The sequence below is a fragment of the Triticum urartu genome, chromosome 1A, assembly GCF_056163025.1.
Source record: "Triticum urartu cultivar PI428250 chromosome 1A, HENAU_Tu73, whole genome shotgun sequence".
In the NCBI taxonomy this organism is placed as follows: domain Eukaryota; kingdom Viridiplantae; phylum Streptophyta; class Magnoliopsida; order Poales; family Poaceae; genus Triticum; species Triticum urartu.
In genome coordinates, this window is record NC_141873.1 from 298,223,277 (window position 1) to 298,237,371 (window position 14,095).

At 45.6% G+C, this 14,095-nt stretch overlaps 1 pseudogene; it reads right to left on the bottom strand.

Annotated features, from left to right (window-relative positions):
* Positions 1-2,840: 2,840 nt before the first annotated feature.
* On the bottom strand, positions 2,841-8,557 carry LOC125532844 (uncharacterized; annotated as a pseudogene).
* Between the last annotated feature and the right edge of the window lie 5,538 nt (positions 8,558-14,095).

Consider the following 14,095-nt stretch of genomic DNA (forward strand, 5'->3'; position numbering starts at 1 on the left):
GTTTCTATTAATTTGGAGAGAACATCAGAGCATTTATCATTATCACCAAGACCATGTACATTCCAGGAGCAAATTAAAAAGGCGTCATTACTCATAGAGTTCATTCAAGCACCAACGACCAGAGGCGAGGTACAACATACGTTCATACACAAAAGCTACAGGCGAGTGCACGAGTAGCACTGGAACTAGCGACATAGGGTGCGGCAACCAAAAGAACAGCGTGACGGCAGCGACATGCGACGAAGCTAAGGGTGGCGGAGACGGCCGGGAGTGCTCCGCCAGGCCAAGGACGCTAAGAGTGCAGATCACAGAGTCTCGTCGTCACCAGAGGCAGAGGCCTCAGATCCAATGATGGCATCCAACTGGCCATCATCGGCGCCACAAAGCAGTGCAATGGCCGCAAGATCTTTGACAGAGGCAGGAGGGGCATCGGACTCGTGGAGGCGTGCCTCCTGGATGGCGCGGTCAATGGCCGTATCAACGTCTATAGCAGAGTGGCGAGCCGCCTTGGCCTTGACGGCTTTGGCGAGGATGGGGGAGTATTTGGCCTCCTTGCCAGCCAGCCTCGCGCTCCGACGCAGCTTGTCTTTGGAGAAGGATTGGTCGCGTGCCGTTTTGTGGCGCTCCTTGCGAATGGTGCACTCATGGGTGTCCAGGTCCTGTAGAGGGAGAGTTGCGTCCATGGCGACCTCGATCAGGAGCAGAGAAACAGAGGATACAAGATTTGGTTGATTGAGCGTAGGAGGGGGTGAGCGATTACCAGTAGCACGAGAAGACTCGTTAGCAGTGAAAGTGAAGGTGGGGGGGGGCAGCAGATGCATTTGTAGGTGGTAGAAACACGGCGAACGCGGACGCGCTGGACGACACCAGCGGGCCCGCGGACAGTGGGGCGGCAGGCAGCCCAGCGCATGGGCTAGGCGGCACCACAGAGCCCACCTGAGCAGCCGGGTAGATGACAGGTGGGGTCTGGGCAACAGGAGGAGGTGTATGTCCCGTGTCCAGAGAGTCTGGGGACACGCCATGCAGGAGCGGGGCGTGCATGTCGTCCTAAGTAGCTGAGTCATCATCGGAAATCACGAGTGGCTGTCGCACAGTTCCATGGAGTGGGAGAGGTGAGGCCAGAGCTAATCTGTCTGTGTCAGAGCCAGGGGACGCGACAGGTGCACGGGGAGTGACAGGCCTAGATCCGCCGTAGGTGGGGTCGGTGCGCCACCCCGTACGGACCGCGGAGACAACAGGGGCGAGATGAGTAGGGAAGAGTGGACGTGGAGAGGCACGCTGAGAGAGCGGCGCAGAGTCGCCGTTAGAGGATTCACCACCGAAGGGATTGGCTTCATCACCGTGGTGCCAGCGAGAAACCTCCACCACTTTGGCTATTTTGATCTCATTGATGGGTGTGAGCTGGATGACAATGCCAGGAGGAGCTGGCTTGCAGATTGGAGGAGCACAAGGGCATGAACCGATGTGTAGTCGATGCCATGGAGACAGAAGTCATCCACGGCACAAACGTCGCCAAGGAAAGCCAGGGCGAATCGTATGCCATCATTGTGCCAGAGTTCATGCGGAAACTCTGAGACCTCGACCTCTGCTAGGTCAGTGAACACGACAATGGAGCGGTCGACGTGCTCGACAGGCTCAATAGTGACAACATTTCCTTCAAACTCTATTGGGCTGTGGCTGATCACATCATTGCGTGCAGCGGGTGTGTGGAAGGTGAGGTAGGCAATCCCACGCCACGATCCGCCCATGATAAAGGTGGGGTTGCCGCAAGTGTGCTGGATGGCTCGGCGGATGAGGGGGGTGGGATTGGGGTCCTGGTTCTGGAGGTGGATAAAGGCAAAGCGGTGCGGGCAGTGGACTAGGCATGGTGGAGCTACGACTAGAGGCATATCCCCGTAGGGCGGCAGCAGTCCATCCTCATGAAACGGGCGGGGCGGTTCTTCATCGGAGTCGGTTTCAGAGACGTGAGATGGGGATCTAGTGTATTGGGAGGCGAGGAGGACGTCGGAGAGAGGTTCCCGCAGTTCCTGTGTGTCGAACGGAGAGGTGTGTATGTGATTGGTAGCTGGGGAGGGGGAGGCGGGTGTGGGTCGAGGCGCAGAGGTGCGTGGCGGTGAGGGGGGGAGGGGAGCCCCGGTGGCATTGACAGGAAAGCCATTGAGGACGAAGGGAGAGGGGACGCAGAGCGCGGGGAAAGGTTCAGAAAGGATGATGGGGATGTCGCCGATCATGAGCGTGCGTGAAGCGCGAGCCGCCGTCGAGGCGGATCCGGCGGAGTCCATGCTGCGAGTGTAGAACGCTGGGTTAGGTTGAGAAGAGAAATCATCGGGAAGAGGAGGGAAAACAGGCCAGATTCTCCTATACCTGCATCCACGGCTACGGTGGCCGCACCCCCAGCAGCGAGCGCAGTGGACGGGGTCGCGACAGGCCTCTACACAATGATCAAGAGCAAGGCACCGGAAGCAACACCGCTTTCTTTTGGAGGGTGGAGGAGTGTGAGAGCGTAGATGAGGAGGAAGGAGGCGGCGAAGTGTTATATAGGGGGACTGAGGATGTAGATGGCTAGGGGCGAGAGGAGAAGAGAGGAGAGCATCTTTGTATGAGATTGTCGTGTTGTTGTTGGACCACGTGGGTGACAAGTCCACCATCAGGCGGTTGGGCCCGTTGCGTGTGTCAGAGGGAGAGGGGACGACAAGCTGTGGCGTGGTGATCGAGCGGCCGGCGTAGCCCGTAGTGTGAGATTAGGCGTGATGATGAGGCCTATATGCTGATTAGAAGCAGCATGGGGGAGCTACAGCGGCGTGCGAACGCAAGATCTCTCTGTCTTGTCGGTTCCCAATTCAAGATTCTTCGTTGATGCGATCACCGGGGCTGCGCGTGGGGAGACAGGGGGCGGTGCCCGGATTAGATGCGGGGCGGGCAAACGGGTCGTTCAAAAATGGCACAGACAGAGAGACAGAGAGAGGGTCCTCGGGGCGCGCACCATCTTCGCCCGCATGCGCCGAATCAGGTCCAGCGTACGGATCTTTTGTAAGATTTGGTGTGTCTGGGGTCGCCGCAGAACCATCATTATACATGAAGCGGGCCCCAGGTTCATGCGGATCAGGGCGTGCGTGCAGCGAGCGTGCGATGGTGGGGGGTTGCTGTGGCGCAAGGATCTGCAGATGCTGGTCATCAAAAGGGCCAAGGATGGAGTCCGATCGAGGAGGCAGGGTAGGGTATGCAAATTTGGTATAATTATGAAGGAAGCGACTACAGTGAGCGACGACCAGTTCAAGCTGGTCAAAGAGAAAGAGTCGAAACCCTTCAAAATCAAGGGACCCATGCTTGAGGATTTGAATTTTGATTGTGCGGGAGAAGATGCCAGACTTGAAAATGTGCTCATGAACTTTGACTGCTAGAAAATCTTGTTTGACCGAAAAGAAGTGGTTTAGGGCAGACTCGACTAATAGTTCATTAGGTCTAACAGTAGTTGGCAAGAAGGTAATCCAAAACAGGTGCGTGTGCTGAGTGTAATGCACGTGTGGTGTAAGCTGGGTAAAGCGATTAACATTAAGCATACGATAACATAAGCTAATACCAGGCCGTTGACGATGCTCCTTGGGTAGATCAAGAGTTGTAGGTGCAGGTGGCAGCAGTGCAGGATCAACCGCCGACGGCGAGGGAGATGCTGTTCCAACAGACGATGGCAAAGCAACCCTAGAAGGCGAGCATCAGGCACCCCCCAAAGGATGTGGCCGAGGGAAGCGGATCAGCATGCCCAGCTTGCGGAATTCACCCATGGAGGCGATGAGCGTGGCGATGTCAGGCGATGCAACAGTGAAGGAGAAGCAGGAGTCTCCATCATCTGTGACGTTGAAATGGTGGTGGACGCCGCCAAAGAGGTCGGCGAGGATGAGGCCCATCGTGGAGGCATCGAGAGCGAAAGGAAACTAGATGACGCGCGCGTACATGCGGCATCCGTGCGGCTGGTTTGTTGGAGGAATGGAGACTATCGATTGACATTGTGCCCAAGCAACACTTTCGAAGTGGAGGCCTAGATCGTTGGGGATTTGGAGCAGCTGTGTGATCGTCATGCACGTCGCAATAGTGCGAGGCGGAGGTGGGAGCGGGGGCAGGGTTCTAGCAAAAGAGAAGGAGTAGTTGCGGAAACAGAGTGTGGATTGGGCGAGGATGATCTCGGCAACATGCGCAGAAGCAACATGGAAGCGAAAGACCAGGGGAGAGCATCGGGTGATGAAGAAGTGAGCAACAGAGCCACCCAGGGCGGCCTGAAGCAGAGTAGCGACAACTATGTCATCAAGGTGGCGGTTAGAGTAGCCGAAGGTGATGTAGAGCGGTGAGGCGAGGTGGAGGGCTGGGGTGGTGATGTCGAGGCAGAGGTACTAGCTGCAGTCATCTTCGAACTCCAATCCCATGGCACTGCTGTAGCCCAGGAAGCAGCGAAGCACAACTTGCCCTGCCTTGACATAAGGTAGGTCGAAGAATGGCGAGGGTGGTGGGGCCACCGAGGGGAGGAGTGATACGTCTCCAACGTATCTATAATTTATGAAGTATTCATGCTATTATATTATCTGTTTTGGATGTTTATGGGCTTTACTAAACACTTCTATATTATTTTTGGGACTAACCTATTAACCGGAGGCCCAGCGCAAATTGTTGTTTTCCTGCCTATTTTAGTGTTTCGAAGAAAAGGAATATCAAACGGAATATAACCTTCGGGAGAGTTATTTTTGGAACGGAAGCAATCCGGTAGACTTGGAGTAGACGCCAGGGAAGCTTCGAGGAAGCCATGAGGCAGGGAGGCGCGCCCTACCCCCCTGGGCGCGCCCTCACCCTCGTGGGCCCCTAGTGGCTCCCCTGACCGGCTTCTTTTGCCTATATATGTCCATATACCCTAAAAACATTAGGGAACAGAATAGATCGGGAGTTCCGCCGCCGCAAGCCTCTGTAGCCACCAAAAACCAATCGGGACCCTGTTCCGGCACCCTGCCGGAGGGGGGGATCCCTCACCGGTGGCCATCTTCATCATCCCGACGCTCTCCATGACGAGGAGGGAGTAGTTCACCCTCGAGGATGAGGGTATGTACCAATAGCTATGTGTTTGATCTCTCTCTCTCTCGTGTTCTTGAGATGGTACGATCTTGATGTATCGCGAGCTTTGCTATTATAGTTGGATCTTATGATGTTTCTCCCCCTCTACTCTCTTGTAATTGATTGAGTTTTCCCTTTGAAGTTATCTTATCGGATTGAGTCTTTAAGGATTTGAGAACACTTGATGTATGTCTTGCATGTGCTTATCTGTGGTGACAATGGGATATCACGTGATCCACTTGATCTATGTTTCGGTGATCAACGTGCGAGTTCCATGACCTCGTGAACTTATGCATAGGGTTTGGCACACGTTTTTGTCTTGACTCTCCGATAGAAACTTTGGGGCACTCTTTCAAGTACTTTGTGTTGGTTTGAATAGATGAATCTGAGATTGTGTGATGCATATCATATAATCATACCCACGGACACTTGAGGTGACATTGAAGTATCTAGGTGACATTAGGGTTTTGGTTGATTTGTGTCTTAAGGTGTTATTCTAGTACGAACTCTTGAATAGATTGATCGGAAAGAATAACTTTTAGGTGGTTTCGTACCCTACAATAATCTCTTCGTTTGTTCTCCGCTATTAGTGACTTTGGAGTGACTCTTTGTTGCATGTTGAGGGATAGTTATATGATCCAATTATGTTATTATTGCTGAGATATCTTGCACTAGTGAAAGTATGAACCCTAGGCCTTGTTTCAACGCATTGCAATACCGTTTGTGCTCACTTTTATCGTTAGTTACCTTGCTGTTTTTATATTTTCAGATTACAAAAACCTATATCTACCATCCATATTGCACTTGTATCACCATCTCTTCGCCGAACTAGTGCACCTATACAATTTACCATTGTATTGGGTGTGTTGGGGACACAAGAGACTCTTTGCCATTTGGTTGCAGGGTTGTTTGAGAGAGACCATCTTCATCCTATGCCTCCCACGGATTGATAAACCTTAGGTCATCCACTTGAGGGAAATTTGCTACTGTCCTACAAACCTCTGCACTTGGAGGCCCAACAACGTCTATAAGAAGAAGGTTGTGTAGTAGACATCAAGCTCTTTTCTGGCGCCGTTGCCGGGGAGGTTAGCGCTTGAAGGTATATCTTTAGATCTTGCAATCGACAGTTTCTTGTTTTATCACTAGTTTATTCTATAAGAGAAAACTACAAAAAATGGAATTGAGGGTACCTATATGCTTCATCTTTTTAATATCTTTCATGAGAATAAGGATTCCGATAATTGCGCTCAATTGCTAGAGATGAATGCATTAAAATGTTTGGCACTAAATCTTTGAATGATGAGCATGATTGCAATGTTGTTCGTATGAACTCTTTGAATATCCATAGTACTAATGATGATTGCACTATTCATGATGAAAATGTCTCTTATAAGCATGTCAACTTTTGTGGAGTGCATAGAGTTTTCAAGTACACAGCTATTAGGGAAAATATATTTTGCAAGAGGCATAAGTATCTGGAAACTAAATGGTTGCAAGAAAGGCTGGATGCTTGTGCTGAAAATTTAAAATTTCTTAGCCATACTTGTGAACTTTTCAATGAACATGGTCATTTAAATCTCTGATGCAAATTGTTTCATGATCGAATCGTGTCCAAAAATTGTGATGATTTGATTTCCCTTGCACATCATAATGAACTTAGTTTGCTTTTGGGTTATGAAGAAATGAAACGTATAACTAAGCATATTCCAGAATATAACCTTGAGAAATTCCTCAATATTGATCTAGAAGAAAGTTTTATGTATTGTGTGGTGAATTGCATTGAAAATCCTTATATTGCCAATTACATAGAGGCAAGAAAACAAATAGAAGATGAAGAGAATACTAATGAAAGGAAAGAGACTTCCCAATATCCTCCTATTAGTTCTTATGATGAATCAGATAACGAGGAGGAGCCTTCTATCCAACCAATATCATAAATAAGAAGCTCAAAAAGAGGGTTAAACCCACACATGATGTGAAGAACAAAAAGAGAAGATGGAGAAGCAAAGGTAGAAAGGTATCCCTCCCAAATGATGTTGCTCCTATTACTCATTGTGATGATGATAATTGCTATACTATTGGTGCTATCCATACTGTTAATGATGAGAGTGATTATTCTTATAATATGAAAAGGCCCAATCTTGGGGATGCTATGTTTGATGAGAATGAGAAGTTTGAGAATATATTTGCTGCAATTAATGTTTGTCCCAAGCTTGGGGATGCTATGTTTAATGAAGATGATATTTTTAGCCTCCCAAGTTTTGATATGCAAATTTTTTATGATGATAGCATGCCTCCTACTTATGATGATTATATTGATGAAAGTGGGTTTGGAAGAGTCTCAAATTTATGATGATTATTTGATATGGAAAAGTGGATTATATTGATGAAAATGGAGTTTTCCCTTTGAAGTTATCTTATCGGATTGAATCTTTAATGATTTGAGAACACTTGATGTATGTCTTGCATGTGCTTATCTGTGGTGACAATGGGATATCACGTGATCCACTTGATGTATGTTTTGGTGATCAAATTGCAAGTTCCATGACCTCGTGAACTTATGCATAGGGGTTGGCACACGTTTTCGTCTTGACTCTCCGGTAGAAACTTTGGGGCACTCTTTCAAGTACTTTGTGTTGGTTTCAATAGATGAATCTGAGATTGTGTGATGCATATCGTATAATCATACCCACGGATACTTGAGGTGACATTGAAGTATCTAGGTGACATTAGGGTTTTGGTTGATTTGTGTCTTAAGGTGTTATTCTAGTACGAACTCTTGAATAGATTGATCGGAAAGAATAACTTTGAGGTGGTTTCGTACCCTACAATAATCTCTTCGTTTGTTCTCCGCTATTAGTGACTTCGGAGTGACTCTTTGTTGCATGTTGAGGGATAGTTATATGATCCAATTATGTTATTATTGTTGAGAGAACTTGCACTAGTGAAAGTATGAACCCTAGGCCTTGTTTCAATGCATTGCAATACCGTTTATGCTCACTTTTATCGTTAGTTACCTTGCTGTTTTTATATTTTGAGATTACAAAAACCTATATCTACCATCCATATTGCACTTGTATCACCATCTCTTCACCGAACTAGTGCACCTATACAATTTACCATTGTATTGGGTGTGTTGGGGACATAAGAGACTCGTTGCCATTTGGTTGCAGGGTTGTTTGAGAGAGACCACCTTCATCCTACACCTCCCACGGATTGATAAACCTTAGGTCATCCACTTGAGGGAAATATGATACTGTCTTACAAACCTCTGCACTTGGAGGCCCAACAACGTCTACAAGAAGAAGGTTGTGTAGTAGACATCAAGGAGCTCATCTAGGGGGTTGGTGGCTAGCGTTAGTTCAGGCGAGGGGGCGGCCGGAGGGTTTTTGATGGATCGGGCTTGGCCGGAGGCCGACGAGGAGGATGGAGCGGGGGTGGGAGGAGCGGGAGTGGGAGCCATCCTTGAAAGGTATATTTTATATACATGTTATTGATGTGTACCTTACTAATGCTCCCAGTAGCGCCTGGGTATTTGATAATGGTTCTGTTGCTAATATTTGCAACTTGAAATAGGGGCTACGGATTAAGCGAAGATTGGCTAAGGACGAGGTGACGATGCGCGTGGGAAATGGTTCCAAAGTCGATGTGATCACAGACGGCATGCTACCTCTACATCTAACATCGGGATTAGTTTTAGACCTGAATAATTGTTATTTGGTGCTAGCGTTAAGCATGAACTTTATATCTGGATCTTGTTTGATGCGAGACGATTATTCATTTAAATCAGAGAATAATGGTTGTTCTATTTATATGAGTAATATCTTTTATGGTCATGCACCCTTGATGAGTGGTCTATTTTTACTAAATCTTGATAGTAGTGATACACATATTCATCGTATTGAAGGCAAAAGATATAAGTTTAATAATGATAGTGCAACTTATTTGTGGCACTGCCGTTTAGGTCATATTGGTCTAAAGCGCATGAAGAAACTCCATGATGATGGGCTTTTGGAATCACTTGATTATGAATCACTTGGTGCTTGCGAACCATGCCTCATGGGCAATATGACTAAGACTCCGTTCTCCGGAACAATGGAACGAGCAGCAGACTTATTGGAAATAATACATACTGATGTATTCAGTCCGATGAGTGTTGATGCTCGTGGTGGGTATCGTTATTTTCTGACCTTCACAGATGATTTGAGTAGATATGGGTATATCTACTTGATGAAACATAAGTCTGAAACATTTGAAAAGTTCAAAGAATTTCAGAGTGAAGTGGAAAATCATTGTAACAAGAAAATAAAGTTTCTACGATCTGATCGTGGAGGAGAATATTTGAGTTATGAGTTTGGTCTTCATTTGAAACAATGCGGAATAGTTTCACAACTCACGCCACCTGGAACACCACAATGTAATGGTGTGTCTGAACGTCGTAACCACACTTTATTAGATATGGTGCGATCTATGATGTCTCTTACTGATTTACCGCTATCGTTTTGGGGTTATGCTTTAGAGACAAACGCATTCACGTTATATAGGGCACCATCGAAATCCGTTGAGACAACACCATATGAAATATGGTTTGGCAAGAAACCCAAGTTGTCATTTCTTAAAGTTTGGGGCTGCGATGCTTATGTGAAAAAACTTCAACCTGATATGCTCGAACCCAAATCGGAGAAATGTGTCTTCATAGGATACCCAAAGGAGACTGTTGGGTACACGTTCTATCACAGGTCCGAAGGAAAGATATTCGTTGCTAAGAATGGATCCTTTCTAGAGAAGGAGTTTCTCTCGAAATAAGTGAGTGGGAGGAAAGTAGAACTTGATGAGGTAATTGTACCTGCTCCCTTATTGGAAAGTAGTTCATCATAGAAATCAGTTCCAGTGATTCCTACACCAATTAGTGAGGAAGCTAATGATGATGATCATGAAACTTCTGATCAAGTTACTACTGAACCTCGTAGGTCAACCAGAGTAAGATCCGCACCAGGGTGGTACCGTAATCCTGTTCTGGAAGTCATGTTACTTGACCATGACGAACCTACGAACTATGAGGAAGCGATGATGAGCCCAGATTCCGCAAAATGGCTTGAGGCCATGAAATCTGAGATGGGATCCATGTATGAGAACAAAATATGGATTTTGGTTGAATTGCCCGATGATCGGCAAGCCATAGAGAATAAATGGATTTTCAAGAAGAAGACTAACGCTGACGGTAATATTACTGTCTACAAAGCTCGACTTGTTGCAAAAGGTTTTTGACAAGTTCAAGGAGTTGACTACGATGAGACCTTCTCATGCGTAGCGATGCTTAAGTCCGTCCGAATCATGTTAGCAATTGCCGCATTTTATGATTATGAAATTTGGCAAATGGATGTCAAAACTGCATTCCTTAATGGATATCTTAAAGAAGAGTTGTATATGATGCAACCAAAACGTTTTGTCGATCCAAAAGGTGCTAACAAAGTGTGTAAGCTCCGGAAATCCATTTATGGACTGGTGCAAGAATCTCGGAGTTGGAATATACGATTTGACAGTGTGATCAAAGCATATGGTTTTATACAGACTTTTGGAGAAGCCTGTATTTACAAGAAAGTGAGTGGGAGCTCTGTAGCATTTCTGATATTATATGTGGATGACATATTGTTGACCAGAAATGATACTGAATTTTTGAATAGCATAAAAGGATACTTGAATAAGAATTTTTCAATGAAAGACCTCGGTGAAGCTGCTTATATATTGGGCATCAAGATCTATAGAGATAGATCAAGACGCTTAATTGGACTTTCACAAAGCACATACTTGTTAAAGTTTTGAAGAAGTTCAAAATGGATCAAGCAAAGAAAGGGTTCTTGCCTGTGTTACAAGGTGTGAAGTTGAGTCAGACTCAATGCCCGACCACCGTAGAAGATAGAGAGAAAATGAAAGTCAGTCCCTGTGCCTCAGCCATAGGTTCTATCATGTATGCAATGATGTGTATCAGACCTGATGTGTGCCTTGCTATTAGTTTAGTAGGGAGGTACCAAAGTAATCCAGGAGTGGGTCACTGGATAGCGGTCAAGAATATCCTGAAATACCTGAAAAGGACTAAGGATATGTTTCTCGTGTATGGAGGTGACAAAGAGCTCGTAATAAACGGTTATGTCGATGCAAGCTTTGACACTGATCCAGATGACTCTAAGTCACAAACTGGATATGTATTTTTATTGAATGATGGAGCTGTCAGTTGGTGAAGTTCTAAGCAGAGCGTCTGATAACCCACAAGTATAGGGGATCGCAACAGTTTTCGAGGGTAGAGTATTCAACCCAAATTTATTGATACGACACAAGGGGAGCCAAAGAATATTCTCAAGTATTAGAAGCTGAGTTGTCAATTCAACCACACCTGGATAACTTAATATCTGCAGCAAGGTATTTAGTAGCAAAGTAATATGATAGTAGTGGTAACGGTGGCAAAAGGTAACGGTAGCAAAAGTAATATTTTTGGTGTTTTATAGTGATTGTAACAATAGCAACAGAAAAGCAAATAAGCGGAGAACAATATGTGAAAAGCTCGTACGCATTGGATCGGTGATGGAGAATTATGCCGGATGTGGTTCATCATGTAACAGTCATAACATAGGGTGACACAGAACTAGCTCCAATTCATCAATGTAATGTAGGCATGTATTCCGAATATAGTCATACGTGCTTATGGAAAAGAACTTGCATGACATCTTTTGTCCTACCCTCCCGTGGCAGCGGGGTCCTATTGGAAACTAAGGGATATTAAGGCCTCCTTTTAATAGAGTACCAGACCAAAGCATTAACACATAGTGAATACATGAACTCCTCAAACTACGGTCATCACCGAGAGTGGTCCCGATTATTGTCACTTCAGGGTTGCCGGATCATAATACATAGTAGGTGCCTATAGACTTGCAAGATAGGTTCAAGAACTCACATATATTCATGAAAACATAATAGGTTCAGATCTGAAATCATGGCACTCGGGCCCTAGTGACAAGCATTAAGCATAATAAAGTCGTAGAAACATCAATCCTAGAACATAGTGGATACTTGGGATCAAACCCTAACAAAAATAACTCTATTACATGATAAATCTCATCCAACCCATCACCGTCCAGCAAGCCTATGATGGAATTACTCACGCATGGCGGTGAGCTTCATGAAATTGTGATGGAGGATGGTTGATGATGATGACGACGACAGATTCCCCTCTCCGGAGCCCCAAACGGACTCCAGATTAGCCCTCCCGAGAGAGTTTAGGGCTTGGCGGTGGCTCCGTATCGTAAAACGCGATGAATCCTTCTCTCTGATTTTTTCTCTTCGAACACGAATATATGGAGTTGGAGTTGAGGTCGGTGGAGCTCCAGGGGGCCCACGAGGCAGGAGGCGCGCCCAGGGGGGCAGGCGCACCCCCACCCTCGTGGCTAGGGTGTGGGGCCCCTGGCCTTGATTCTTTCACCAGTATTTTTTATTATTTCCAAAAATAATCTCCGTGGAGTTTCAGGTCATTCCGAGAACTTTTGTTTCTGCACATAAATAACACCATGGCAATTCTGCTAAAAACAGCGTCAGTCCGGGTTAGTTCCATTCAAATCATGCAAGTTAGAGTCCAAAACAAGGGCAAAAGTGTTTGGAAAAGTAGATACGACGGAATCCAGATGAAAATCTTTTGTGTCATAGCTAGTGCATCGGGTCCAATGAAAATCTTTTGTGACAATACTGGTGCAATTGCCTTGGCAAAGGAATCCAGATTTCACAAGAGAACCAAGCACATCAAGAGACGCTTCAATCCCATCCGCGGTCAAGTCAAGGAAGGAGACATAGAGATTTTCAAGATACATACGGATCAGAATGTTGCAGACCCGTTGACTAAGCCTCTCTCACGAGCAAAACATGATCAGCACCAAGACTCCATGGGTGTTAGAATCATTACTATATAATCTAGATTATTGACTCTAGTGCAAGTGGGAGACTAAAGGAAATATGCCCTAGACGTAATAATAAAGTTGTTATTTATATTTCCTTATATCATGATAAATGTTTATTATTCATGCTATAATTGTATTAACCGAAAACTTAGTACATGTGTGAAGACATAGACAAACAAAGTGTCACTAGTATGCCTCTTTGACTAGCTCGTTAATCAAAGATGGTTAAGTTTCCTAACCATAGACATGAGTTGTCATTTGATAAATGGGATCACATCATTAGAGAAAGATGTGATTGACATGACCCATCCGTTAGCTTAACACTATGATCGTTTAGTTTATTGCTATTGCTTTCTCCATAACTTATAGATGTTCCTATGACTATGAGATTATGCAACTCCTGAATACCGGAGGAACACTTAGTGTGCTATCAAATGCCACAACGTAACTGGGTGATTATAAAGATGCTCTACAGGTGTCTCCGATGGTGTTTGTTGAGTTGGCATAGATCGAGATTAGGATTTGTCACTCTGATTGTCGGAGAGGTATCTCTTGGCTCTCTTGGTAATGCACATCACTATAAGCCTTGCAAGCAATGTGACTAATGAGTTAGTTATAGGATGATGCTTTATGGAACGAGTAAAGAGACTTACCGGTAACGAGATTGAACTAGGTATGATGATATCGATGATTGAATCTCGGGCAAGTAACATACCGATGACAAAGGGAACAACGTATGTTGTTATGCGGTTTGAGCAATAAAGATCATCGTACAATATGTAGGAGCCAATATGAGCATCCAGGTTCCGCTATTGGTTATTGACCAGAGATGAGTCTTGGTCATGTCTACATAGTTCTCGAACCCGTAGGGTCCGCACGCTTAACGTTCGATGATGATCGATATTATGAGTTTATGTGTTTTGATGTACCGAAGATAGTTCGGAATCCCGGATGAGATCATGGACATGACGAGGAGTCCCGAAATGGTCTAGACATAAAGATTCATTTATTGGATGACTATATTCGGACACCGGAATGGTTCTGAGGTGTATCGAGTA